This window comes from Siphateles boraxobius, unplaced genomic scaffold (genome assembly GCF_051911475.1).
Source record: "Siphateles boraxobius isolate OS27281-9 unplaced genomic scaffold, OSU_SipBor_1 9, whole genome shotgun sequence".
NCBI classification, from domain to species: domain Eukaryota; kingdom Metazoa; phylum Chordata; class Actinopteri; order Cypriniformes; family Leuciscidae; genus Siphateles; species Siphateles boraxobius.
In genome coordinates, this window is record NW_027509219.1 from 8,029,144 (window position 1) to 8,056,719 (window position 27,576).

At 44.2% G+C, this 27,576-nt stretch overlaps 1 protein-coding gene across 1 annotated transcript in view; it reads right to left on the reverse strand.

The window, feature by feature from the left end:
* LOC143732639 (dematin-like) overlaps positions 1-27,576 on the reverse strand; it is an 87,787-nt gene that overhangs the window by 28,069 nt on the left and 32,142 nt on the right. The window contains exon 2 of the mRNA XM_077223918.1: positions 10,979-11,038. The gene's annotated coding sequence lies outside the window, so the exon portion shown is untranslated. The remainder of the gene's footprint in view (positions 1-10,978; positions 11,039-27,576) is intronic.

Below are 27,576 nucleotides of genomic sequence, written 5' to 3' on the forward strand. Positions count from 1 at the left end.
GAGAAACATTGGGAAGCATTTCCCATTCCGCCAGGAACTCTACTAAGGGAACCAGCCTCTCGAGGCTGGCCTCTGGATGAACATCCCGAGTGACAGACACAGCGCCCTGTAACATACTGGCAGGAAACAGCTGGTCTGAGCACTCCACAACCCTCCTCGGAGGGGGCGAGCGTCCCTCGGGAAATCGCTCGCCGAGTCTCTCTACGCCCTGTATAGGCAGGGTTAGTAGAACAGACCCCTGAGGGCATCGAGAAAGACAGGGTGCCGTGTTTTTGAGCGGCGAACTCAAGTCTTTCCCGATGGGGACCACCCTCAGAGTCCTGACGTTCAGCCCGTCAGGACTTTTACGACGCGGCGTTCCTGGCGACAATGACTGACCTCAGATCAGTCCTGCCCCGAGAAGGCCGCGCCGGAGAGCGCCCCGCCTCGTCCCTCCAGTTTGTCTGCGGGGGGGCACGAGACGCGACACTCCGCTTCTGCTGTGCTCTTTTAGAAGACGAACTCGACGGCTGGGACTGCCCTCGCTCAGCAGCCCCAGTGACGCACACTTTGAGAGGGATAAACTTATGAAAAGCAGCCGCCTGTTTTTTCTCTTCCTGGAACCTCTCAGTGACAGAGTGACGAGCGTCACCGAAGAGGCCCGCAGGCGAAACAGGGGCATTTAATAAGAGAGATTTATCTTTTTCTTTCATAGAGGTTTGACTCAACCATAAATGCCTTTCTGTGGCCACCATGGCTGCCATAGACCGGCCAACAGATTTAGCTGTTTCCCTGGTGGCCCGGAGAGTGAGATCAGCAGTCTGCCTGAGCTCATTGATCATATCTGCCGAAATTTCTCCCCCCTCACACACATCTTTGAGCAGGTCAGCCTGATAAGCCTGCATAATGGCCATCGTATGCAAACATGCAGCCGCCTGCCCAGCCGCCGAGTAAGCCTTCCCCACCAGCACAGAAGTTTTTTTCAGTGGTCTAGAAGGAAGAGCCGGTGCTTTAAGCGAAGATGCCGAGGCAGGAGAGAGATAGCTCGCGAGCGTCTCCTCCGCCTTCGGCATCGTCACATATCCAGCAGACTTTGCACCAAAAATATTACCATAAGCATTGGATTGATTGGTATATATTCTGCTCGAAACCGGTCTAACCCAGGTCTTTGAAACCTCAGCATGAAGGTCTGGGAAGAATGGTAAGCACCGGCGAGAAGGCTGAGGACGTGCAGAGAGAAATCTATCATCTAGTTTGCTTTTATTTCTAGATTCTTGTTTATCAGTTGGCCATTCAATACTGAGTTTTTCAACAGCCCGAGATAACACATCCATTAAACCTTCTTCAGCAGTATAATGAAGTGAGCTAGTTTCCTCTGATGCCAAACTTTCGACATCCAGATCCTCAGAACTGGATAATCTAAGTTCCACATCATCGCGTGCCTCCACCCGGGCAGAAGTAACCGCCGCAGCGCGTGCTTCCAGAGCCGGGTGAGAGGCACTGGATCCCGCCGGAGAAAGCTGAGATAGGGCGTGGCCCGTCTCAGCGTCGCCGGTGAGATCCATCTGCGAACCCCAAGTCAAGCGCCGCCGCTCTGCCTCAACAGAAGCGGGACCCGAGCCCTGGGGAGCTCGCAACAAACCACTCTCCTCAAAGAGCGATCGCCGCGAGCGCAGAGTTCTCAAAGGAAAACGCTCGCAATGCTCACAATCGACTCCCTCGAGAGCCGACTGGGCATGCTGAACTCCCAAACAAGCTACACATAACTCGTGAGAATCCCTACCCGTGATGTAACGTGTACAGGGGGGAACACACTTTCTATACTGCTCGCTCATTTTGTTTTTTTTATATATATATATATATATATATATATATAGTGAAAACTCCTGACAAATCAGACAAACACAATCGAAAGATATCAGACACACACAGAGCGCTGCTGAAGTAACAGAAGCTGGTGGCTTGTGTATTCAGGGGATATTTATAGCTTCCTGGTCGGTGACGTCACCCACTGTGACGCTCCATTGACTGATTTCATTCATGCTTCAGACGCGCTACGCTGGGGGGCGTTCCCACTGCGATTACACGCAGCGGTAGTCCCTGAAGGGGAACTTCCACACGTAATAACCTAGAATACCGTCTAACACTTGATGGCTGCTCTGTTAAGGTGTGCTCTTTGATACCAATCTTTCATTTGAAAGTCACGTGTCTAGTGTCTGTAAAACCGCATTTTTCCATCTTAAAAATATATCTAAATTACGTCATATGTTCTCATTGACAAATGCGGAACAACTAGTTCATGCGTTCATGACATCAAGGCTAGATTAATGCTCTACTGGGTGGTTGCCCTGCACGCTCAATAAACAAACTACAGCTAGTTCAAAACGCAGCCGCTAGAGTTCTTACCAGAACCAGGAAGTATGACCATATTAGCCCGGTTCTGTCAACACTGCATTGGCTCCCTATTAAACATTGTATACATTTTAAAATATTGCTGATTACTTACAAAGCACTAAATGGTTTAGCTCCCCAGTACTTGAGCGAGCTCTTAACGCATTATAGTCCATCACGTCTATTGCGATCTCAAAGTTCTGGCCAGTTGATAATACCTAGAATATCTAAATCGACTGCTGGCGGTAGATCCTTTTCCTATTTAGCACCAAAACTTTGGAAAAATCTTCCTAACATTGTCTGGGAAGCAGACACAGTCTGTCAGTTCAAAGCTAGACTAAAAAACATCTCTTTGACCTAGCATTCACATAACACTCTATAGACTTCTATAATTCAATATTAGGCTGCTTAGATTAGGTCACCCGGAACTGGAAACACTTCCCTTAAATCCTGATGTACTCGTTACATCATAATAAGAATGGCATCTACGCTAATTTTAGTGTCTTTGTTTATCCCGAGGTTTTCCCGCAGCCTGCCGGATCCAGGCCGTTCCAGATCTGACGAAGGACTTTCGCCTGGACCTGATGACAATGCAGTGCTGAAGTGCCAACTAGCCTCTCCCTATGGAGGATCCCTATACCACTCTACAGATAAAGCGTTGTGGAATTTTTCGGTTCGCGTACCTACCCAAAGTGATAAGATAAAATAAAATTCTGCATCAAAATTTATAGACAAGACAAGTAGTTTGTTTAGGAATGGTTTGTAAGGAATTACAAACCTGCGCGCATATATTCAAACGCACATAACTATAGAATCAATTCTTAATGCGCATGTGAACGCCATCAGCGTCTATCACGGGTTCACGTTTAAAGTCTGTTTAGAGAGAACGGTGTCGTCTTAGCGGCCCCTAATTTAATAACAAATGATCATTTAGACGGAAGTGAATCAATCAAAACTAACTTTAGCTGGAAAAAAACATTTTTCAAGAACCACTATAAAACCAAACCAATCTCTGTTACCTTAAATTATATGTTTATCTCTGTAAAGCTGCTTTGAAACAATCTACATTGTTAAAAGCGCTATATAAATGAGGATGACTTGACTTGACTTTACTTCACCTTCACCAACTTTAAATCAAAAGAACCTAGTAGGTTGCATAAAGTTGCTAATACACACAAAGTACAAAAAAGTCAGCAGTGTAAGGACCTTAAAACCTTCTGCAGTCAATAGACTATGCGCACAATGACAGTGTTTCTCTGGGCTTTTCTGATGGATCGCAATACAAAAGCTTTATTCTAACATCCTGTGAGTCTTTTGTATTCTACTGAAAATAACACATTTCTCACATCCCTTGCAGCATGCCTGTACAATAAAACACTGCTTAAAAATTAAATGAAGCAACTGGATGGTTCATATCAGAAAAACAGATAAATATGCTCATGGATATCTTGTCAAACCATCATAATGGTTCCTATAATGGAGCCAGCCAGACCCTGTCAGTGTGATGTATTTTGAAGATGGACAGAGGTCTGAATGGATTTCTGTGGCTAATGTATTCAATTAAGAGCTCAGTGAGCAATCTTGGCTGTATGGTGGGTTTTAATTTAGGTCTGTTCTGGATTCGACAAAGAAAAAGAATCAATGCATAGTCAAGTAAACCAATAGGAAAGACATATCACAAATTATATCTCTTTTGTAACACAATTGATTCTCCATATATTCAACAATGTCTCAGACTGATATGTCATTTTTTTGTTACTTGGAACTATGCCATTTCTGAATATCTTTAAACTGTTTTCCTCAGGAAATAAGGGTCTATATCAAACAAATTAATGTCATAAACTAACCAGTTACCAGGAAATTTGTTCTTAATGCATACAGTCAATTTTAATTTTAGGGTAAAAAAACAAACAAACAAACAAACAAAATGCTAACTTTCCTTCTCATGTAAATGTATGTAGTTATACAGATTTTAGATATTTTCACTTGAAAACAACCCAAAAATACTTATCAAGAAAATCGTTTATCCTTACTATTTCAACACTATCTAAATTAATTTGAGGACAAGGAAACCTGAGACAAAATAATACTTTAATAAAACATAATTGCGAACTTCAATGATCAGTTCATACTTAGAAGGGAGGAATTACTATGTGAACATACTGTTGGTGGTGGACATCAATGACATGCGGAGTCCAAGGCTCAATTCTTGAACCATTCATGTTCAGCTTATAGGGTCCCACTGACCCAAATAATGAGAAAGAACCAAATTGCTTACCACAGCTATGCAGATCAGACACCCAGATCTCCTTAGCCCTATCGCCTAATGAAATTAACAGCTGGATGTGCCAAACCTTTCTTCAGTTAAACAAAGACAAAACTGAAGTCAATGCATTTAGAGACAACGATACCTTGACACAATGGGGTCAAAAAACAAAACATCAAGTAATGAATCTTGGTACGTGAGTCGGCCATTTTTTTCAGTAGTCATGTCAAAGCAATAACTAAATCAGCATACTATCATCCTAAAAACAGTGCAGAAATTATATGTTTTGTTTCCAGTCAACACTTACAGAAATTTATTCATGCTTTTATCACCAGCAGGGTGGACTACTCACTGGCCTTCCCAAAAAGACCATAAGACATGCTCATACAGAACGCTGCTTCCAGGATTCTGAGCAGAACCAGAAAATATAAACATATTACACCAGTCCTTGGGTCTTTACACCGGCTCCCAGTTACATTTAGGATTGATTTTAAAGTACTGTTACTTGTTTATGATTCACTCAATGGCCTAGGACCTCAATACACTGCAGATATGCTCACTGAATATAAACCTAACAGAGTACTCAGATCGTTGGGATCCAATCCATTAGAAATACCAAGGGTTCACTCAAAGCAAGGTTTATAGTTATTATGCCCCCCATAGCTGGAATCAGCTTCCAGAAGAGATCAGATGTGCTTTAACAGTAGACACATTCAATTCAGACTCAGACTTATTGCACTTTATTTTATCTATGTATCCTTTTTTATTTTTTTTATTCTAACTGTTTTAATACATTTTAAATTAAGGTTTAATCAATGCCTACCTCCTATGTAATTGTTGTGATTATTCTATGATTCTTTAAACAAAAAAAAAGTGTTTATCTAAAGCACTTTAAATTACCACCATGTATGAAATGTGCTATATAAAAAAACGTAATCGGTTACCTAACGTAACCTCGGTTCTCTCTAGAAGAGGGAACGAGTATTGCGTAAGTATAGCTTACGCTACGGGAAAGATTCATCTTTTCGAGATGCACCCTCTCTCAGACCCAAACTCTCAGCACCCTGACTGGGCAGAGGAGATTAACATCACTCTCGCCATCGGATGCTGGCAGAGCCAATAGCGAAATGACCTGTGCTCTGAACGGTGTGCCAATCACTTCAGGAACATAGCCATGTCTAGGTTTGAGGATGACTTTTGAGTCATTCGGGCCAAACTAGAGACACGCGGCGCTAACAGACAGCGCGTGTAAGTCCCCCACATGTTTGACTGACAACAGAGCGATCAGAAAAACGGATTTAAGTTGGTCCTCGTTCTTTGAAAAGAACTTTGGATAGTGAGCGTTGTCCTGTGACGCAAATAGGTCGACTTCCGCTTTGCCGAAAAGGCGCCATAGCAACTGGACTGTTTGAGGGTGTAGGGACCATTCCTCCGGGGGAACATTGTTCCTGGACAGTCTGTCTGGGCCGTCGTTCAGATGCCCTGGCACATGCACCGCTCTCAACGAGCACAGGTGGTCCTGAAACCAAACGAGGAGGCGTTCTGCCAGATTGCAGAGATTTCTGGATCTGACATCGCCCTGGCGGTTCACCCCACAGACATGTTGTCCGAGCGGACTAGAACATGGTGGTCCTGTATAAACGGGAGGAAACGCTTCAGCGCATTCTAGACCGCTATCATTTCCAGACAGTTTATATGGAGGAGTTTTTCCCGGTCTGACCACATGGCAAAGACTGGTCTGCCCTCGAAGAGCACGCCCACACGTGTGTTGGACGCGTCTGTCGAGATGACCTTCCGGTATGAGACCGTCCCCATAACCACTCCCCGCTGGTACCAGTCGGCCACTAACCAGGGCTGCAGAGCTGTGATACAGCTCTGAGTCACTCTGATCCGGGCACCACCTGACTTCCAAGCTCGGTGAAGCACACGAGCGGCCAGCCAGCGTTGTAGCGGGCGCATACGTAGCAAACCCAGCTGAAGTACCGCAGCGGCTGAAGCCATGTAACCCAGCATCTTCTGGAATGTTTTCAGAGGGGCGGTGCTGTCCTTCTGGAAAAACGCGGCCACTTGCTGAACACAGCGCGCGCGCGCTGAGTTGACAAGCGAGCCGTCATAGCCATGGAGTCCAGTTCTATTCCTAAAAAGGAAATTGAATGACTGCGCATTAATGAGCTCTTGGTCCAGTTGACCGTGAGACCCAGGCTTTCCAGGTGACTGAGGAGCACAGCTCTGTGAGACAGTATTTCTGACTCTGATTGTGGTAAAACCAGCCAATCCAGATCGTTCAGAATAGTTCAGAATTTGCATGCCCTGATTTCTCAATGGGGCGAGTGCCGCGTCCATGCACTTCGTGAATGTGCGGGGTGCTAAGGACAGACCGAACGGCCGGACGGTGTACTGATAAACCTGTCCGTCGAAGGCGAATCTCAAGAATGGCCTGTGACGGGGTATTATCTGAATCTGAAAATAGGCATCTTTCAGATCGAGAGATATAAACCAGTCTCTCGGGCGAACGTGCGCGAGGAGTTGTATGGTTGTAATCATTTTGAACGGTCTTATCATAAGAGCTTTGTTCAAAGGTCTCAGATCTAGTATGGGTCTGAGACCCCCGTCCTTCTTGGGCACGATAAAATAACGGCTGTAAAAGCCTGACTCGCTCAGAGAAGGCGGCATCGGTTCTATGACCCTTTTGCACAGCAGTTTTGCTATTTCTTAGCGAAGTAGATGTGCTACTTCCGCATTCACTGTTGACGTGGTCCGTGCTCGAAAGCGTGGGGGACAGCGAGCGAACTGTAACGCATAGCCCTGCTTTATTGTGCTTAGCACCCATTCTGATACACCTGGAATCGCTTCCCATGCTTTTATATGTGCAGCTAGGGGCAGAATGACCTCCGGGTTCTGATCGCAGCACTGTGCAGGCTCGAGAAACTGGACCGGAGGAATGAGCGCGGCGTGCTTGAATGGGGCGGCTCGCTGACAGCAATAGCAGGCTGATTCATGCATAGCGTCCCGATAGCTGTGAATGGGGAGCGCTTTACAATCACATTGTGATGCGGGAGCGGCGCCGTGGGCGGCGTGTATGTTAGTAAGCGTGGGCGCTCGTGAGCGGGCACGGGACTTACATTCATAGCTTGACCGGTATGAGGCTGCACTTTGTGACGCGCGTCTAACACCGTGGGCGAAGTGCAAGTTAGTAAGCGTGAGCGCTTGTAAGCGGGCACGAGACTTACGTTCATATTCTGACTCATGTAAGGTTGCACTTCGTGGTGTGCACGCGGCGCTGTGTGCGAAGTGCTTGTTAGTAAGCTTGAGCGCACGAGACTTACAGTTAACTGCAGTTAACACTCGAGCGGCATTTGCCAGCTTTATGAGAGTGGGCTCTGCGGGTGACACAGGGAGTGCTGTGTTTGTGTGTAGGGGTGAGCACAGTGTGTCGTGGGCACTTTTTCTACACTTAAAACACCGTCGGCGTGAGCCGAATAACCAGACATTATGCTCTTTCTGAGATTTCTCTGGTTCGCCGTAAAAACCGCGGTTGTGTGCAGGCGAGTGGGTTGTGTTAACGACTCGTTGGCTGCTAAATAACTCACTGCAGTAGCCTGTGTTAAGGAGACTGACAGGGCGAAAAGCTTTGACGGTGGTCCGGCCGCGGCGAGACCCAACCGTCTTTTCTCTCTCACTTTTGCTAGGAGGACTTCGCTTGCTCAGGTTTCAGCGTGATCTTTGGCCGCGGCCCACGTGGGGGGTGCGGTCTGCTGCGGTTAGCTGAGCGCGATCTGGGGCAGCCGCCCTGTCGCTGCGAAGATTGGTTGGACTGTCTCGGCTGAACTGGGCGCTGTGTAGTGGCTCGTGCAGGCGGCCGGTCACGTGGGCGACCTGCAGCGGAGCTAGCGCGACGGGGCAGGAACAGATTCATAGCCTGAGAGGTTTTCTGAACTTCAGAAAAACGATCGATGATTCCGTTCACTGCCGGGCCAAAGAGACCAGAGTGGGAGAGAGGAGCGTCGAGGAAGGCAGCCCGCTCAGACTCTCTCATGTCAGCCAGCGTTAACCGTAAGTGTCTTTCTGTGACAGTCAGCGAGGCCATGCACCGTCCTAGGGCTTGAGCTGCAGCCTTGGAAGCACGAAGGGAAAGATCCGTCGCGCTTCTCAGGTCCGTTACGGCAGCTGGATCCGGGCCTTTCTCGTCCCATTCACGGAGGAGATCGGCTAGTAGGATCTGTAGGACAGCCATGGAGTGCAGGGCGGAAGCTGCTTGTCCGGCGGCGGCGTATGCGCGACCGACAAGAGAGGATGTAGTCCTGCAGGCTTTAGACGGCAAAGCAGGCTTTGAGCGCCATCTCTCGGAGGGCGGGCAATGGTGTCCAGCAATCGCTTTCTCAACCCTGGGGATCGAGCTGTATCCCTTCTCGGCGGCGCCGTCCACTTGGGAGAGCGACGCGGAGATAGAGGATTGGAGCCTCGCAGAGAATGGAGCGTTCCACGATTTCGAAAGCTCAGAGTGCAGCTCTGGGAGGAAGGGTGCAGGCCTGGCAGTGGGCGCTCGACGGCGATGACTCTGGAGAAAGCAGCCATCGAGTCTGTTGAGCGCGGGCTCCTTGGGCGGCGACCACTCGAGCCCGAAGCGGTCAACGGCCTGTGAGAGGAGGCATATCAACTCAGCGTCCACTCCGGTGCGGGCCCTGCCGGATTCCTGGGTCGAGGAGGCGGCGGAGTGCTGAGAACTCGACCATCCCTCACTATCAGAAGCCAGGATAGAACAGCTGTCCATAGCGGTGGGTCCTTCCGCCTCATCGTCAGACACGGCTGAGCGTCGGTGAAGGGCGGCGGAGAAGGCGAAGCTCGAGGGAGGGACTCCGGCGAGCGTGTCGCAGCGGCCGCAGGCTCCGGAGGTCTTTAAGAACGGCGCTTCTTCCTGTGCGGTCCCACAAAGGGCGGAGTGACAGCTTCAGTTTTCCAAGCTTCGAGTCGAGCCCGCAGGGTTGACATCGGAAGCTCTTCACAGTGCTCACATCCTCTGGTAGAGAGGGCAAGAGCAGCGTGGTCTGGTCCCAGACAGAGAGCGCAGATAACGTGGCAGTCTCCGACGCTGAGAGGGGCTCTGCACGAGCCACAAGTGGAGCGAAGCATCTTGAAAAAGACGTCTCGCGCTCCATAGAATAGAAAGGATACGTCGCCGGATAGCGTAGCTGGCACGGAAGGCTGAAGGTGGTGAAGATAGCCGGCTTCCTCAGGCACTGTCCTTAGCTGGCTTGTCGCTGTTTCGACGGCGGCGGCGGCTTCTCTAGATCCAGCGATGCGAAGAGCTCGCTGAAGAGATGAAAATCAGAGAATTCAGCCCCCGAGCCTGCTTATATATGCCAAGCCACGCCCATTCTGGCGGGCTTCGACGCTGTGAAGGCGCGAGCACCCTTCATTGGACGTGACGTCACGTCGGGCTCAGTGGTAGGCTGCAGCAGTTCCCGCAGGGCAGCCTATGAGCACGCTAGACAGCCTGCTCAAGGTCTGCTAGCTGCGGCACTGCGTTGACAATGGATACAAAAATTAAGGATAATTTTTTGGTTTCAATATCTCGAAAAGATGAATCTTTCCCATAGCGTAAGCTATACTTACGCAATACGAGAGAACCTCTCGTAAGAGAACTTCCCTTGCCCTCAATAAAACAAATCTTTACTCCTTTAGGGTCTTCAAAACCATATTTACTTTGGAAAGGGAGCAAGAAGAAAAGGAGATACAGATTCAGAGGTGTACACGGAGAAAAAAAAGGTAGCGGTCAGGGGTGGCAGAGAAGGGGGATGGGCAGATAAATAGAAAGGATAGAGACGATGGATAAAGAGAGATGGAAGGTTGGGGGAGGGATGTGATGGAGATAGAGAGACGATAAAACACATTACATCCCTGCAGTCAGCACAGACGGATAGCGTGACAGACGACTGTGCCTCCCTTCCCCCATTTAACCAGGAACTATGTCAAGTGTAAGCTACAAATCCTGTCAGCTGTCTTAAAATGAGTAAAGTCAGGGTTAGCACTGAGGACTAGCGTGAAAAAGTCCAGAAAATTACCACAAAAAAAATGTATAGACTTTATTATTTTTTGCTTCATTCAAATTAGCTAATATGACAAAAGATTTTTTTTTTTTAAAGATTATTGTGTGCAATCAGTTTATATTTGCAAAGTTCATTTTAAGGGATAGTTAATCCCAAAAATTAAAATTCTGTCACAATTTATTCACCCTCATGACCTTCTTTCCTCTCCGGAACACAAAAGATGATTTTTAAAAAATGGCTTGTAGACCATTAGAAAGATTTTTAGATGTGATGAAATGAACAAGTGAAATCTTACCTCAGGGGGTGAAAAGGTTCATGACACACATTTACAGGGTCTTCTCGCCCTAGACCATTCCTGAAACACCCAAATACAGGATTTCATTACTCATCATGACATGAAAGTTGAACATCAAGTAAAAACTGTTCAGTGCAAAGAATTCAGAGTACTTTACAAACGCATTTGAAATATATTTCATGTTGATTAATGTGCATTGTCCCTTTTAAATAAAGAAATCACAATCACAATATTATTCAGCATGATAAAGATGCTTTTTTTAGTAGTCCATTAAAAAAAGAAGCGAAGTAAACATTCTGTGACAGCCAATAAATATGACGGAGAATGACAGTGCTCTCTAAAGTGCTTCCTCTTCAGGCAGTGTCTCTGAGTTATTGATTTACAGGCTGAGCTTCTGAATTCACAAAAGTCAAAATCACTCAATTATTCATGCCTTAATGAACTCTGTCCTTGAACTGGAATGTGGATATATACATCCATCCTTACAATATACATACAGTGTCTCCAATTAAGACACAAACCCTATCTTAAAAAGAATGTTGGGGCATTCCTAACAGTTAAAGGAAGTGCATTCCACAACCTAGGGGCTGCCATAGAGAAAGCCTCTTTCACCCATAGCTTTTAGTCTGCAAGAAGGATGTTTAAGGAGAAAAGAGTCGGCGGAGCGGAGAGATCGAGAGGGCATATAGCGCAATTAATAATAGCAAGAACACAATCACATACTACATATGATGGTGCAGTTCCGTGTACAGCTTTGTATGTTAAAATAAGAGTTTTAAAATCAATGCGGGCATGGACCGGAAGCCAATCCAGGTTCCTAAGCACCCCAGAGATATGCTGACGAGGTCCGAGGAGAATGAGTGGAGAAGTGTCCTAGTGAGTTGCTATCATTTAGCAACGCAGCAATGAGCACTGGAGCTAGTCTACGAGCAGCAGTGTACAATGAACAACACATTTTTTTTTTTACTGTCATTGAATAGCACCGAGTGAAAAATCAACGTTTCTTTATATCTAGTGGCAGTGATCATGACGTTAGTTCAGATAAGTACCGGTAACCTTTGTCATAGTGTCGTAGTACTGGTAAACTTTTTCTTTGTCATCTAGAAATAGAAGGCATCATGTGGCGCGTGAGCGTTTCTAAGCGTTTATCTCTTCCTCCGGTGAAAATGTTGTTGCAAACGTAGCCGCCACGTGTCTGTCGCTGTGTTTGGCAGGTGCTTGTGTGGGCGGTATAGAGAGAGATAGGCAGACAGCCAGATAGCATAACGTTAGCATAGATAGCTAACCTAGCAGCTAGATAGATAAATAGATAGAAATATATAGTAGGTAGATTGACAACGTAGAGTTGGTCACACATCAGAGGCGCCCGCGCCATTGGATGTGCAGTTGCCACATATACTAGCCTATCTATCTATCTATCTATCTATCTATCTATCTATCTATCTATCTATCTATATATATATATATATATATATATATATATATATATATATATATATATATATATCTGTCTGTCTGTCTGTCTATCTATATATCTAGTCTATCTATCTATCTATCTATCTATCTATATCTATGTATTTATCTATTTATCTATAATCTGTGCTATCTGAATACTCTCGTCCATACTCGTCTCTCTAGTCACTCTCAATGCTCTCAAGGCGGGCTTTGGTAAATTCTCTCCCCAAGGTGACGTAATGCAATGCATTGTGGGGGAAAGGAGAATCGTTGCAAACCGCTGTAAGATAGTACCTACTTTTTCGTATTACATTCCATTTTGTGAGTCCCAACAACATAAAATACAAGGAGTAACAGTTTAAATGTTTGTTACCAACAAGCAAATTGCACAAATTCGTTAAAAAATTCTTTCCTTTATTCTTTCATGGCTTAGATTTTAAAAACAGGGGACAAGAAACGGCACACCTAGGCGTTGTGGCCAATGAGCCCTCATCAGCGTGTGAATGACAAACACAATCAGTTCTTTTAAAAAGCAATCAATTAGTCACATGATGATCACCTATATAGGGTGTGCCGTTGCTTGTCACCTGTTCTAAGCCATCAAAGAATAAAGGCGTTTTATAGTTTTCTAAAAAACAAATCACTCGAGTGCCTCAGATTGTTTTTTCTAACATGCTTTCTAATAATCTGCACTAGAGAAGCATGTAAATGATAAAAAGTATTGGGCCAAGGATAGACCCCTGAGGAACACCATGACATACCTGTCCGACGTTACAATTATTGTTTTCTAAAACAACAAACTGGGTACGATCAGTAAGGTAAGATTTAAACCACTCTGACACTGTTTCAGAAATACCAAGCCAAGTCTCGAGTCTCTCAATCAATATAGAGTGACACACAGTGTCAAAGGCTACACTCAAATCTAACAGCACCAAGATAGTAAGGGCACCAGAGTCAGCAGAGACAAGGAGATTGTTCTTAACTCGAACCAAGGCAGTCTCAGTACTATGTCCTGATCGAAATCCAGATTGAAAAGTGTAGCAATGTTCAGGGAACAAGGAGGCGGGAACCGACGAACAATCAAAATATACTTTATTTAAAATAAAACAAACAAACCAAAATACCGCCAGCAGCCCCTCGCGGACGACTGCTGGCTACCGAAAATAAACATAACTGACAGCAGCCCCTCGCGGACGACTGCTGGCTAAAATAAAATACAAATACAAAAACCAAAACACAACGTAATACCAGGCCTGTTTCTCTCTAGATCATCAACGTTGTCGCTCCTCCTTCATGCTTCCACTCCTCAGTGAGAGATGCGAGACCGGTGTGCTTCACAGGTGTTGCTCATTAGCAATCGCACCACCGGCCAAGCAACGTTCTCTCACGTCCCTCGGCCTACCTGTTCGCCACAAAAAGGTTCTAAAAGCTCGTTCAAGGACAAGTGAGAATGAAGTTGTGACACGAAAACACGTTACAGAACCTTCACTAAAAAAGGACACATCACACCGTGCTTTTTGAGAACTGATGTGATGGCAGCAACTTTAAGGGCTTGGGGGAAAAGGCCAGTAATAAGGGAAGCGTTAACAATGTTCAAAATGAGAGGACTGGTAGATGACACTCTTTGAGAACAAGAGTTGGAATAGGGTCCAGAGTATATGTAGTGGAATTCATTGTCATAATTAATTTAGAAATGTAATCAATGACTGTTTTAAAACTATAAAACCAATTAGCAGACAATTTGAGGGATGAATCTCAGGAGGTGCACACAGAGAGACAGAAGTAATAGACTGATACATATTCTCAATTTTTTCAGCAAAGAATTTCAGAAACGTATTGCACTGCTGCTATCATGAACAAATAAGTGAATTGGTAGGTTTAAGGATTTGTTAAATTAGTCTTATTTGGATTTTCAGTATCATAATTTATGACTTGAAAGTAGTATTCAGTTCTTGCTATTTTGAGGGTTTCGCTGTACTGAACCAAATGCTCATCGTACAGTGCATAGTTTATGGACAGTGAGACCTGATTTTTTATATTGTCATTCCATCTGCCTGTTCTTAGCTTTAAGAGCCCTAAGCTCAATAGTGAACCAGGTTGATGATTTTGTAAATGAAACAAAACTTTCCTTCCTGGGGGCCAGCACATCAAAAGTTGATGATAAAATTAAGTTATATTGATCAACAGTATTACCTGTAGGAATATCATTGATCATGCATGAAAACTGATTAAGATCAATATTTTTAAGATTTCTAAAACTAATAACCCTCTTTTGTAATTTTTGTAGAGGAACAGATAGGCCTAAATTATGGTCACTAATACACAAATCTTTGCTTTCAAGCTGATTAATATCAACACCAGCTGTACACACCAAATTACATTTTCGAGTAAGAAAGTTGACATGCTGTATCAGGTTAAAAAGAATCCAGAATCTCCATAAAATTGCCAGTATGATTACAACTAGGATTACCAACATGAATGTAAATATCTCCTATAAGAATCATAAAATTTACAAATGCAAGTAGCTCTGAGTTCATAAAAAAACAGAGGGTTAGGTTTCGGTGGACAATTAATAAACAAGATAAATCCCGGTTGAGTACACAGATTGGGATTTAAAAAGTCAGTTTTCTTGGTGACAAGTTTCAGAAATACAGAAGACAATCTAGTTTTTCGTTCAAGACTATGACTTTTTCTTTAATGAACGTACATTGAGGTGCTCGAACCTGATGAATTTCGGACGCACTTTGTCAGAGTGTATGGTAGACACTTGTGGATGGAGTTCGCAATGCAAACGCCACGACATATATTTTGTTGAATATCAGTTCACATAGGACGGGAACATGAAACCTTAATATCAGTACCTGTGATGTTAAAGTTCCACCTTGATCCCCTATGAACATATTTAGACCGACGTAGGAGGGGAAGTGAGCGTAAATGTTTCACGGACACGTATGTTGAGAAACGAATTGTGTTTCTGTGAAAGCAGTTCAGGCAGAGAGTACTTTATGATGTGGTCCAGGTGTTCGAGAATCCACTCTCCACAGAGCCCAGTCAATATTAAAATAACAATGACTGAAAATAGCAAACAAATCCACATAGTATTGTCCAAATAAGATCAAAGGCGTTATGATGAAACAAAAATCCAGACACAGTGCTACACGGGGGCACAGTTAGATCCAACACAAGATGTCCAGAGACTCTGCTACACGAGATACGATCCAATCCAAAGTGTCCAGGTAAAACCCAAAGCATTCATATTGAACAGAGCTTCTGACACGCTGTTGTACAGGAACACGTAAAGCACAAGGGAGTGAAAAATCCAGGCACACCACAAGAGTACACAGGGACAACAAAAAGTGTTGTCCGACCCCAATCCATGAATGTATTAACACGTCCAAATAACAAGGAATCCAACAATAAAGTATAGTAGTAAATAAACAATAGAGAATTAAGAATACAGAGTGAAGAAGTGGCAGCCAAACGCGCCAGCATTCTCTTTACCGGAAATGACTGATGAAAGATTCATCACTACGATTTTTTGGTAGCATTCATTTAAAAAGTGAAACTGTCCAGTTTACAATTTAAAAAATAGTTAAAATATGAAATAAAAATAATGACATATTAAGCAGTTTGTAAGGATGTTGAATACTCCAAAAATGGCACAAAACCCCTTATGAAATAGTACACTTCTGCATACTTTAAAAAGAAAAAGAGTACTTATAACAGTAAGTGTGAACTGAATGTAATGTTTTTGGACATTTCTGTCACACTCACAGATAGAAGCAGACAAGGGTTAAAATCACAGTTTATTTGCAGGATGTAATATATACAGGAGCGGATCGTAGAAATGGTAGGCAATTCAATCAGTATGCATGAATGGGACTTATCCAGGCTGGTTGATGATAGTGGACGACGCTGGTCGGGGATGAAGGAGGAAAACGAACGTAAGACTGGACAGAGACAAGAACAGAAGAGGATCTGGATAACAGGACAGACTAAGACAGGATACTCTGACGATTAGTTCTTGAAGGGCAGGTAGTTGAACTCTCGGTGAGTAGTAAAGGGTCTGTGAACCAGTTGAAGACAAGACAAGACAAAGCGGGAACAGAAGGTGAGTGTATTTAACCACTGGGGATGATGAGGTTCCGTTGCGGGTGATTAGAACTCAGGTGAGAGTGAACGAGTGGATGGAGTATGATGATTGGGTGATTGAGGGAGCGACAACTTCATTGCATGCTACTTGCAGTTGCAAGTAAATGTAATATGGCTGCAAGTAGTGTTGTCAAAAGACACGGAACTTCGGTACCAAGTTCGGTACTAGAAAAAATGAAACCGTTACGGTACCACACAAGTACGGTGTGTTGTGTTGTGGTGGCTTAAAATGTTATTGTTAAAACATTGTTAAAATGTTAATAATTGTTTTGTGGTCTGGATCAGCACGCATTGTTCAACTGATAGAGTTAACAGTGCCATGGGAGGATGCGGTAGACCAGGCATATGAGTGGAAGAAACTGCGGTATGCTCTTCTGGTCACTGAACCAGAACAGCGAGGATGGAGTGTCCATGCTACGGTTTCGTAGATTTCTTGAAAACTTGAAGAGTCTGTTGGTTTATTTGTATAGGTTGTATAGTATTTACAGTCATTACGTTCCTGTGTATATTGCGTGAATGACGGGTGGTTGGGCAGATATTGTGTTTTGTGGTAGGTGGTATGCCATACGGAACCGTTGCCACTTAAACTGCATATTAACGCACCAGTGGGGCTCGACAGCCTTAGTCAAACGGGTTGGCGTGTATGGTTGGGTTGCGGAGAGATTGTTAGATTGTGGTTAGGTCTCAGCAGCAAGAGGAAAGTAGAGGTCAGTAAGCTGGGCTGAGTTGAGTGGGGGACAGAGGGGGGTGACTCTGGGACGCCAGAGTCACTGTCGAGCCCTCTTGAGGTGTCGTGGGCTAGTCGACGTAACACTGAGGACGGTAGGTGCCCACTTGAAGACCCTAGAGATGTTCCCTACTCCGCTCAATCCAGAGGGTTGTTATGGGGGGACCGCACTGTGGTTGCAGCCGTTGTGTGTGCTGACGCGCAAATACACTGCAGCTATTAACACCAGACAGAAGGAGATTCAAGTCACCAGATGGAAAGACGCGTAAATGGATGGAGAAGCATAGGTTACTGTAAAGCTACGTCTTAGTTGGTGCTTATCTTGGCGAAAGCCGAGTACAAATCAGCATGAAGTTTTAACATCTACTCTCGTGTAATGGAAATCATGTTATGCTGGGTTAATATGCTCTGCCCACTAGGGGTCGCTATTAACCTGGAGTGTTGAGGTAAAAATAAGCAGAATAAAAGGATGGAGTGTTGAGCTACAGCACGCTAATAAAAGACAACGCACCTGCCGTTTTCTTTTATTTGTACTAGTATAAAATACAACATTTTGTTGACGAGGATGGGAGCTCTCAGATTACCTGCGCCTGCTTTGTTCTTGCCAAGCCGGGTCAGCCCTCGGTACCGTTTCATACTTGGCAGAAGATGTTTGAAAACTATCTTGTCGCCATCGATGCTACCGGAGATCGGTGACCGGAGAAGAGCAAGCGCACCGTTTTACTACAGTGCCTGGGAGCCGAGGGGTTAAAAGTTTTCTACACGCTGCCTGATACAGGTCTGACTGTTGCCGATGCTTTTAAAGCTTTAGAAGAACATTTCCAGCCGGCTACGAATGTTAAAGTCGAACGACACAAATTCAGACTATGCGCTCAACGGCCGGATGAATCAGTAAAGGATTTTGTAGCTGCTTTACGTGATCTCAGTGTACACTGTGGCTTTGGCGATCGCACGGAGGAGATCTGGAATCAATTAGTGGAAAAAGCGTCCTCTGCACGTATTTGGCACGTCTCTTGCTACAGCCACAGTTAACACTGAAGGACGCGCTGCTGTTGGCTGGCCAAACGGAGACTGCCGTGGGGCACACGCAAATGCTCGATGCGGCATCAGGGCACGAGATTAAATCTGCTCAGCTGCAATCTGCTCGTTGTGCCACAACGAAATCAGAAATACCACGGAAAATCTGTGAGTAAAACACTATCACAGTCTACTGCACAGACAAATCGTAGTTGCTTTCGTTGTGGGTCTGGCTCTGGCTCTCGATTAACTAATGCTCCAAATTGCCCTGGTGCCAAAGTTAAATTTAAGAATTGTGAAAAAGTGGGACATTTTGCAAGGGTTTGCCACTCAGAAAAAAAAGTGCAAGTACTTGATGCCCCTGAAATTGAAGTTCCCGAAATTGTGCTTGTGCCATGAAGTGGAAGGGAAACCACTGTGTGAGAAAATAAAATGCACTTTGACCATTGGAACTGAGGGAGTGAGCCCTGTGCCGTTTGAGCTCACACTCGACATGGGTTCTGCTGGTTCCATCCTCCCTCATCACCTTTATAAGCGTCATTTCAGTACATCTTCTTAACGACCCCCCGTGTGAAACTGGTGACTCACTCTAAAGCGGCACTGCCTGTACTCGGATGCTTATTTGGGTATATTATGGAGAGTCGGTGGCCAGGACTGGCACCTATGTTGTTGAGAAAGGCACCCCTATACTGGGCATGGACTTAAGTGTCTGGCCTAAACATTCATATTGCTGGAAATTAAGTGGTCTCACCCCCTCTCCTGCCGTTGTGAGACAATTGACGGTTTCAACAGAGGCCATCGGATGCGCTAATGGCTTTTTTCATCGGGTGAAAGTAAGAGAGTCAGTACCATATGTACAGCAAAAGCTGCCCACACCTCCTTTATTGGTTAGGAATGCAGTTTCCAAACAACTTTGTCGTTTACAAGCTGAAAACATCATTGAGAGGGTGGATGTCTACCCATGGGTGTCACCTATTGTGGTGACAACAAAGAAAAACGGAGGATTTGTTTATGTGTGGATTTGCGGGAGCCAAGCAGGGCAGTAATAATGGAGGACTTATTCACTGAACTAAGGGGTGCCACAATGTTTTCAAGCATCCATCTGAACAATACCTCCAAGTGATGCTTCACGAGGACAGCCGAGATCTGACAGCTTTCATCACTCAAGAAGGGTTGTTTCGATTTTCGTCGGGTACCATATGGCTTGGCCTCGGCACCGGCAGTTTTTCAAAAAATGATGGTTATAATACTGAAAGGCCTTCATGGAGTCCAGAACTATCTAGATGATGTGATTGTGTATGGACGTACTGCAGCCGAACATGATCGCAACCCACAGGCTGTTTTAACAACACTACAGCATGCAGGTCTCACTCTGAATCGGGCAAAATGCAAGTTCAGCAGCACAAGCCTTCCTTACTTAGGACACACTATCACTGCGCAAGGCCTGCTACCCAGTGACTGCCATATTCAGGCTATCTTTCAGGCTAGAGCTCCCACTGACGCAGCCAAATTACGTTCATTCTTAGGACTGACATCCTGGTATTCACGCTTTGTGCAGAACTACTCGTCGGAGGTGGAGCCTATGAGGGCATGCTTAAAGAATGTGGGTGTTTTTAGTTGGACCGAGGATGCACAGAAAAGCTTTGAGAAAGTGAAGGAGCTCATTGTGAACAGCCCAGCTCTGCATACGCTGGTAACCTGTGATGCTTCGGATTATGGATTAGGGGCTGTGTTAACTCAGATTCATGTCGACGGTTCTGAGCATACCGTCGCCTTTGCCTCTCGCTCACTCTCAGTACTCTCAGCAGCAGAGCGAAAATATTCCATTGTGAAAAAAGAAGCCCTAGCCTTCGTGTGGGCTGTGGAACGGTATCGAGCATTTTTGTGGGGCCGGCGGTTCACGCTTCGGACGGACCCTCAGGCGCTAACTACCCTGCTGGCGACTAAAGGTATGGAGTATGCTTGAATGCGCATCGCGAGATGGACCGCACGTCTGCTCTGCTTTAACTTTGAAATGTCATACAAGCCAGGAGCCGAAAATGTCACAGCAGATTGCCTCTCACGCCTACCTGTGAGGATGCTGATTCTACCATTGAACCCGATATAGTGGCATTCCTCTGAGTTGAACTCTGTGCTCTTTCATTGGAGAAGTTCTCCAAAAAATGCACTGCCTGAACTGACAGCATTGCGACAGCAAATACTTATAGGCTGGCCTAAAAACAAGAAAAATCTTCCACCTGATCTGGCATCATACTTTCATGTCAGGGATGAACTTGCAACACAAGACAGCCTGGTCTTCTGAGGTTCATACCGCTTGGTGGTGCCCGTATCTCTGCGGGGTGGCCTAATTAATTTAGCTCATCAGGGTCACCAGGGTATTGTCAGGCCCAAACAGCGTCTTTGTGATTTATATTGGTGGCCTGGCATGGACCACTCAGCCCAGTCCACAATTTCTTTTTGCCAGCTATGCCAAACCCACAACAAAAGTGCAAAACGCATAAACTTCCACTTCAGCCCGTGCCACTTCTTTCTGAACCGTGGGAAAAGGTTGGACTGGACATTGTCGGAACATTCGAGTTAGGGACCTGGGATTGCAGGTATGCACTTACTTTAGTTGACTACTACAATAAGTGGTCAGAAATAGCATTCACCAGTAATGTCACTACTGATACTGTCACAGATTTTCTTGCCACCACATTCAGCCGGTTTGGGAACCCTGTGGAAATTGTGACTGAAAATGGTGTGCAATTTACATCTCTTACTTTTGCTGATTTCCCTGCAATCAGGAATATCAAACATGTTCGTACCTCCCTGTACTTTCCTCAAGCAAATGGGGCTGTGGAGCGTTCAAACTGCAAATTTGGTAGGAAAGCCCTGGAAAACTTCTGTGAGGGACTTCTTGCTGCATTATTGTGCCACACCTCATGCCACCACTGGTGTTGCTCCCAGTGAACTCTTGCTTGGACGCAAACTGAGAACAACCTTACACATTCTACCCACCCGTCCCTCTGCTTGTACTGATGCTACAGTGCGAGCTTGTGTTCATGCTCGCCAGTCTCAATCAAGACCTACACTGACATCAAACGTGCAGCGAAACCATCTGCCTTACGACCAGGTGACAGAGTGCGGGTGAGGATACTTACACATGTGAAAAAGGGCAGGCCGAAATACAATCTTCCTTGTACAGTGCTGGGACAAAAAGGTAAGGACACATATATCCTTGATGATGGGAAAGTGTGGAACGCAATACACCTGTCACTATGTCTGGGTCAAAACCATTCGGATAATGAACCTACAGAGGTTCCAACGCCGGTTGTCACATCGGTAGCTCAAAGACAGTCCAGAATCAGACGCCTGTCAAATAAAACATGTTTTATCTCCTTTATAGTTTGGTAACACTACAATAAGATTCCATTCATTAACATTACTTAATGCGTTATCTAACATCAACACATTGTAGGGCTGCACAATATATCGAAATTATCGAAATATCTCAAATGTATATATCGCGATATGCATATCTCAACGGCTTGTAATAACTGGGATCATGAACAAAAGACAAAGAGAAAATCACTCATTGCTCTTGGCTGAATAACTTTTGTAGCTTTAATTAGATTCAGGATATATTTAATTCATACAGTGAAAACTAAGCAGTGTTTTATTTTTACATTTGATTATTCAGTTTCTGTTAAACCTAATGTAGGCCTTCCTGAAATCCTAAACCCAATGGTTTACACTGATGTTAAAATAACACCTCGCTCTCCGAGCAACGAAGGAAACCGCTTGTTCAGTCGGTCAGCCGATGTCAACCTTGGTGGTCCAGGAGCGCCACCTCTGGCTCAACCTGGCGCACATGAGGGAAACTGATAAATATCGGTTCCAGGATGCCCCTCTCTCCCAGGTTGGGCTATTCGGCGACAAGGTCGAGAGCTTCGCCCAACAGTTCTCAGCCGCCACGAAGCAGACGGAGGCCATCCGACACATCCTGCCCCGGCGAACCACTGCTGCTCCCACCCGTCCGCTGGCCGCAGACCCTCCGTCCGCTCGTCGCCGAGGTTGACCTCCTGTGGCGTCCTCCGCTAAGTCTCAGCAGCAGCAGCCACCATCTAGGCCTCAGCGTGGAGCAGGCCGCAGGAAGTCGACCACGCCCATCCAGGCCGCTGCCAAACCAAGAGGCAAGCGCAGGTGCAAACGACCCTGAGACAGGCGACCCAGAGGTGGATCAATTTGCTCTTCAGGAGGTGGTGAAGGCACCGCTCCTTCCCCCGGTGGAGGACGGGGCGGAGAATCCTTCGTTTCCTTTTCTTTGTTCCCCAAAATGTGGTACCCACATTTTCAACAAAAGAGCAATTTCTGAAACCTCTGGATCCCAAGAGGGCGCGCTTGGCGGTCGATGACGCTTTGCCTTGTCACCCTCAAGCCCCTCTTTTATCGCCAGCGAGCAGCAGTGGCTGTGTTCCGAATGCACTGACGCCTCCACACACTCACTCTGCCCTTCGACGGAAGCAGGTATGTGTGGCACCACACACTCAGATCCCACTCCGCGCCGCTATGCCATCCGAGTCGGGTCCCTGCATTTCGCCGCGCTACCCCACCCCGGCTACGTCTGTGGTGCCGTTTGGTCCCGCTTGCACGTTGTCTGGGAGCCTGGCTAGCGCTTCCCAGCCCGTCTCGCTGGCTCATCCGTACCATCAGACTCGGCTATGCGATTCAGTTCGCCCGGCATCCCCCTGTGTTCAAGGGCATTCTGTTCACCCGTGTTCTGGCGGACAGTGCCCCTGTGCTCAGGGCAGAGATTGCAGTCCTACTGGCGAAGGACGCGATCGAGCCGGTACCTCCAGCCGATTTGAATACGAATACGAATATTTAAATGTAGTTACATGTGTAGTTTTGTGCATGTTCAATTTCAGTATTAATCCCAGTTCACAGGCACTTTAACTGACCATTCCACATAATTTTATTTATACCAATCATAATTTCTTTTTATATATTCCTACATGAGACTTGTCTATGAACTCAGGTTTAGGGCTTAGGCAAAAGTTTATGTGAATAAGGCTGCACGTGTTGATCGAAGCAGATCAAAAACTGCTAAAAACTGCTACTGTACAACACTACAGTACACAATTCAATTTATGAATTTGTATTTTTTTTTCTACATTTCACATTTATTAATACATTATGTAAGTAATGACACGTGAAAGACTATTATTTATATACATTAAAAATTTGTATTGCCTTATATGGTTTTCATAAAACAAATTTAATTACTATTTGAAACAATCAAAAATGGCTGGGTCACCTGGGAAGCAATATGCAGATTTTCCACCTTTTTACAAAAATATGTCATTAGTGTGCAGTGTTGAAAAGCTTAGAGTAATGAACCATTTTTTGATACAGTTGAGGGGAAAGTCTCAATGCTTCACAAAGTTTAATTTCACCATCACTAATGCAAAAGAACCAAAGACTTGACTTAAAACTGGACTAAACATGGACTCACCAAAAAGTGGTGGTTAAACAAAGCTAGACAAGAGACAAAGGGAATATGGAGGCTATATATACACAAGGACTAATGACAAACAAGAAACACTTGTGAGCAATCAAACAATGAACCAATGAGAACAAGATACATGAACAGGGGAAGCACATGACATGATCACATGAGGAAAAGGAAGTCACGAGACAAGAAACCAAGAAACATGACTATGAAAATTCCTAAATAAAAAAGACATGAACAAACAAAACAGAAACCAATGTGACAATAATGCACAATTAAAAATCAAATGTTGGGTGCTATATGCTGAATATGGAGATTTCAGGGTAGGATCTTTAGTCAGTTTACATTCACCCAAAAAGCCCTAGTAGCAGCATAGCAATGTACTACTACTTTAAAACCCACTTAGAACACATTGGCAACACATTGGCAAACCACCAACAGCTCCGTTGCAAGTTTGCACATTCATGTGCACAGTTTCTGATTTCTCTAGAGCACAGGTCTTCAATCCTGCTCCTGGAGGGCCACTGTCCTGCAGAGTTTAGTTCCAACCTGCTTCAGCACACCTGCCTTTGTATATTCAAGCAATCCTGAAGAGCTTGATGAGCTGATTCAGGTGTGTTTGATTAGGGTTGGAACTAAACTCTGCAGGACAGCGGCCCTCCAGGAGCAGGATTGAAGACCTCAGCTCTTTGCTCTTTGCTCTCAGCTCTTTGGACCCCTCTTCCCAATAGAAATGTGTTTCTTCTCACATAACAAGAATCAGGCCCACTACTTCATAAATGTGGAGGCAAACATGAAGGTTCTCTGTACTTGTGTAGTTGTGTAGTGCTTGTGTACCACAAGCCAAGTCATAACTATCTTAGTCTTATAGAGTAATTATTATTGGTCTAATATTCATAGAAATAGCTTTCTGTTAGCATTCCTGTTCATCTCAGTGGAAATTGTTAATATATAAGCCTTTCAACACAGACCTACCATCTTCTGTGTTGAATACTTTTAATATGGCAAAGGAGAAAATGAATAATAATAATAATAATAATTTTCGAGCATATTAGAATCATCAGCAAACAATTTACCAATAATTTGAAAACTGAAGTAGGCCGAATGATGCTGAAAATTTAGCTTTGCCATCACTGGAATTAATAACAGTTTCAAATATATTAAAATAGGAAACAGTTATTTTAAATTTTAATAATATTTCACAATATTACTGATTTTACTGTATTTTTGTTTAAATAAATGCAGCCTTAAATCGTATGATGGTTTAATTATAATATGTTTAATTAAACTTAAAAAAATATATAATTTCACAGACATAAAGCGAATTATACAATTCTGCAGTTATGAAATAATCTTAATATAATAGGCATTTTACTGGGATGTATATAATAACATGAGAGTAAATAGATGTTGTTTGGCTTGGACATTTGGCTTTATACTCAATAGCCGCGTTTCCATTACCCTTCAAATTGCGCAAATTGAAATTGCGAATTGAAAATACGCCCAATGGAAACATGTCAATTTCGCAAAAACTCCCATTTATCGAAAAAAAGTTTTTACACTCACATGAGGTGGTTTTTCAGGCAATTAGAAAAATAAATATTTTGCAAAACTGCAATGGAATCAGTTTTTGCGCATTACAAGTCATCTGACGTAGATGTTTGGTATGTTTGGACAGAATACGAGACAGAGTTCTTTATTAAATTCATAAAAGACAAAGGAATTACAGGAATACTGGATTCTATGCCACAATCAAGACCTAAAAGCAGATATAAGGGAGAAACACCCAGAAACAGCTCATATGTGCAACTCTCAAATATAAGGGTCTTTCATTGCCATTAATGCTTGGATAACACACATACGTCTTATTTTAATTATAATGGCCAGTGCGGTGGCTGGGATATACATAAACCTACCAACGTCCGTTGCCATGATTTTTGGAATGACTTGAAATGAAGTTTTAGTCGCATAACATCAGTTAATGGAAACGACGTTATTTCGCAATAGTTTTTTGTCGACATTTAGAAAAAATCGCAAAAGTTTTGCGCAAATCTGTAATGGAAACGTGCCTACTGACTCCTTTTTAGAACATTTTATCAACATTCGACTTGAAAAAATTGTGGTTAAGTAATTTTACAAAATGCAATTTGTCCTCTGGCTGAGTTCAACTTTACTATGAATATGTGTCACACCAGGATCAAAGCAGCTTACAAACCAACCAGCTCTCACCCCCTACTAGCACAAAATCTTAAGTATGCTCATCAACATTACTGACTTCTGGCTTCTCTGTTAAAACTTTAAGGATGCAATTTAAGACATAACAAAAAATTCTGAGTGAAACGGAAATAATTTCAGTGGGACCTGATTTCAAGTGGTCTATGACATTATTGGTTCATTTCACCCCACCTCTGTGGCCTCTGTTAATATAAAATGGGAAAAAGACCAATAAAAGCATGTGTCTCTGTAAAGAGTGACTAAATTCAGCCTTTTTCAGATGTGTGGATTGCAAAGTGTCGTTTGCCATAGCAACAGATCCAATGTTATAATGCATTAGGAATAGGAAGAGAGCGAGAGGTCTGGCTGGCTAAACGTGGGAGATGGTGCAGGATATTTTTAGACTTCTTGTGTTCTTCCTCCTCTCTTGAACTGCAAGTGATTCGAGAAGGATGCAGAAGAGGAAGGTACAGGATACACACCAAACGGCATGTTTTTGCTGTGTGTGCATACAGTATTAATCTGTTTTTGGGTGACTATTGACAACTCTATGCGTGTGTGTTGCTATCATAAATATGTCATCGCATGAATGTAAAGATAAGCACGTCTTGCCCATGATTCACATCTATCCAATGGCCTACATGGATAGATGTAGATTGATTCAATGACTCTAGTTGTTTTCACTGTTGCACAGCGGTTTCCTGTCTAGCTGAGTGGATTACATTTGTTGCTTCGTATAGCTTTTAACCTAAACCGCTATCGCTAGTAGAACGCACTAGCCTTTCGCTAGCCTTTTAACCTGCCATCCGTGCTTACCGTCTTTTTTTCTTGAGAGCGTTCAAGCCTTTTACGAGTTCATCAAACAACTGTGGTGCGGATCAGTCAACAAACACGGTGAGTCATGTCATCTCCTGTTATTGTCACTTGCACTGCCTGCCACATGTATAGCATATCCTTCTCTGTCAGCAACGAGGGATTCAAATGTCATAAATGCAGGGAGATTGTCAGGCTGACGGATAAGATTTTAGAACTAGAGACACATTAACGGCATCCAAACCTCATCAAGGATAGTAAGAATGCAAGGGTTTTAGATACTGCTTTGGATCTGACTAGCTTGGCGAACCCTCTACATTGTTTGGTTCTGGTTCTAGAGCCAGTGTAGCAGGGCAACTAGGTGACTGTGAGACGCCATAGTCGCAAGACAAAACATCACACTTCTATTACGATTACAACATCAAACAGGTTCTCTCCACTCAGTGACGCGCCCACATAGAATCCTGTTGAAAGTGCCCTAGTTATTGGCAAATCTATTACACGGAATTTGAAAATAGAGACACCAGCCACTAGAGTTGGATATCGTTTAGTTTTTTTCGATACCAGTGACAAATCAATACTTTTAAAATGGTACCGGTGCCTAAGCGGTGCCTGAATCGATACTTAAAAAAAAGACCCTCAAACCGATGGTGAATAACATTAAAGAACGGCTTTTTTATTGAAAAAAATTAAATAAGAAATTCTAAAAATGTATTACAATTTTAA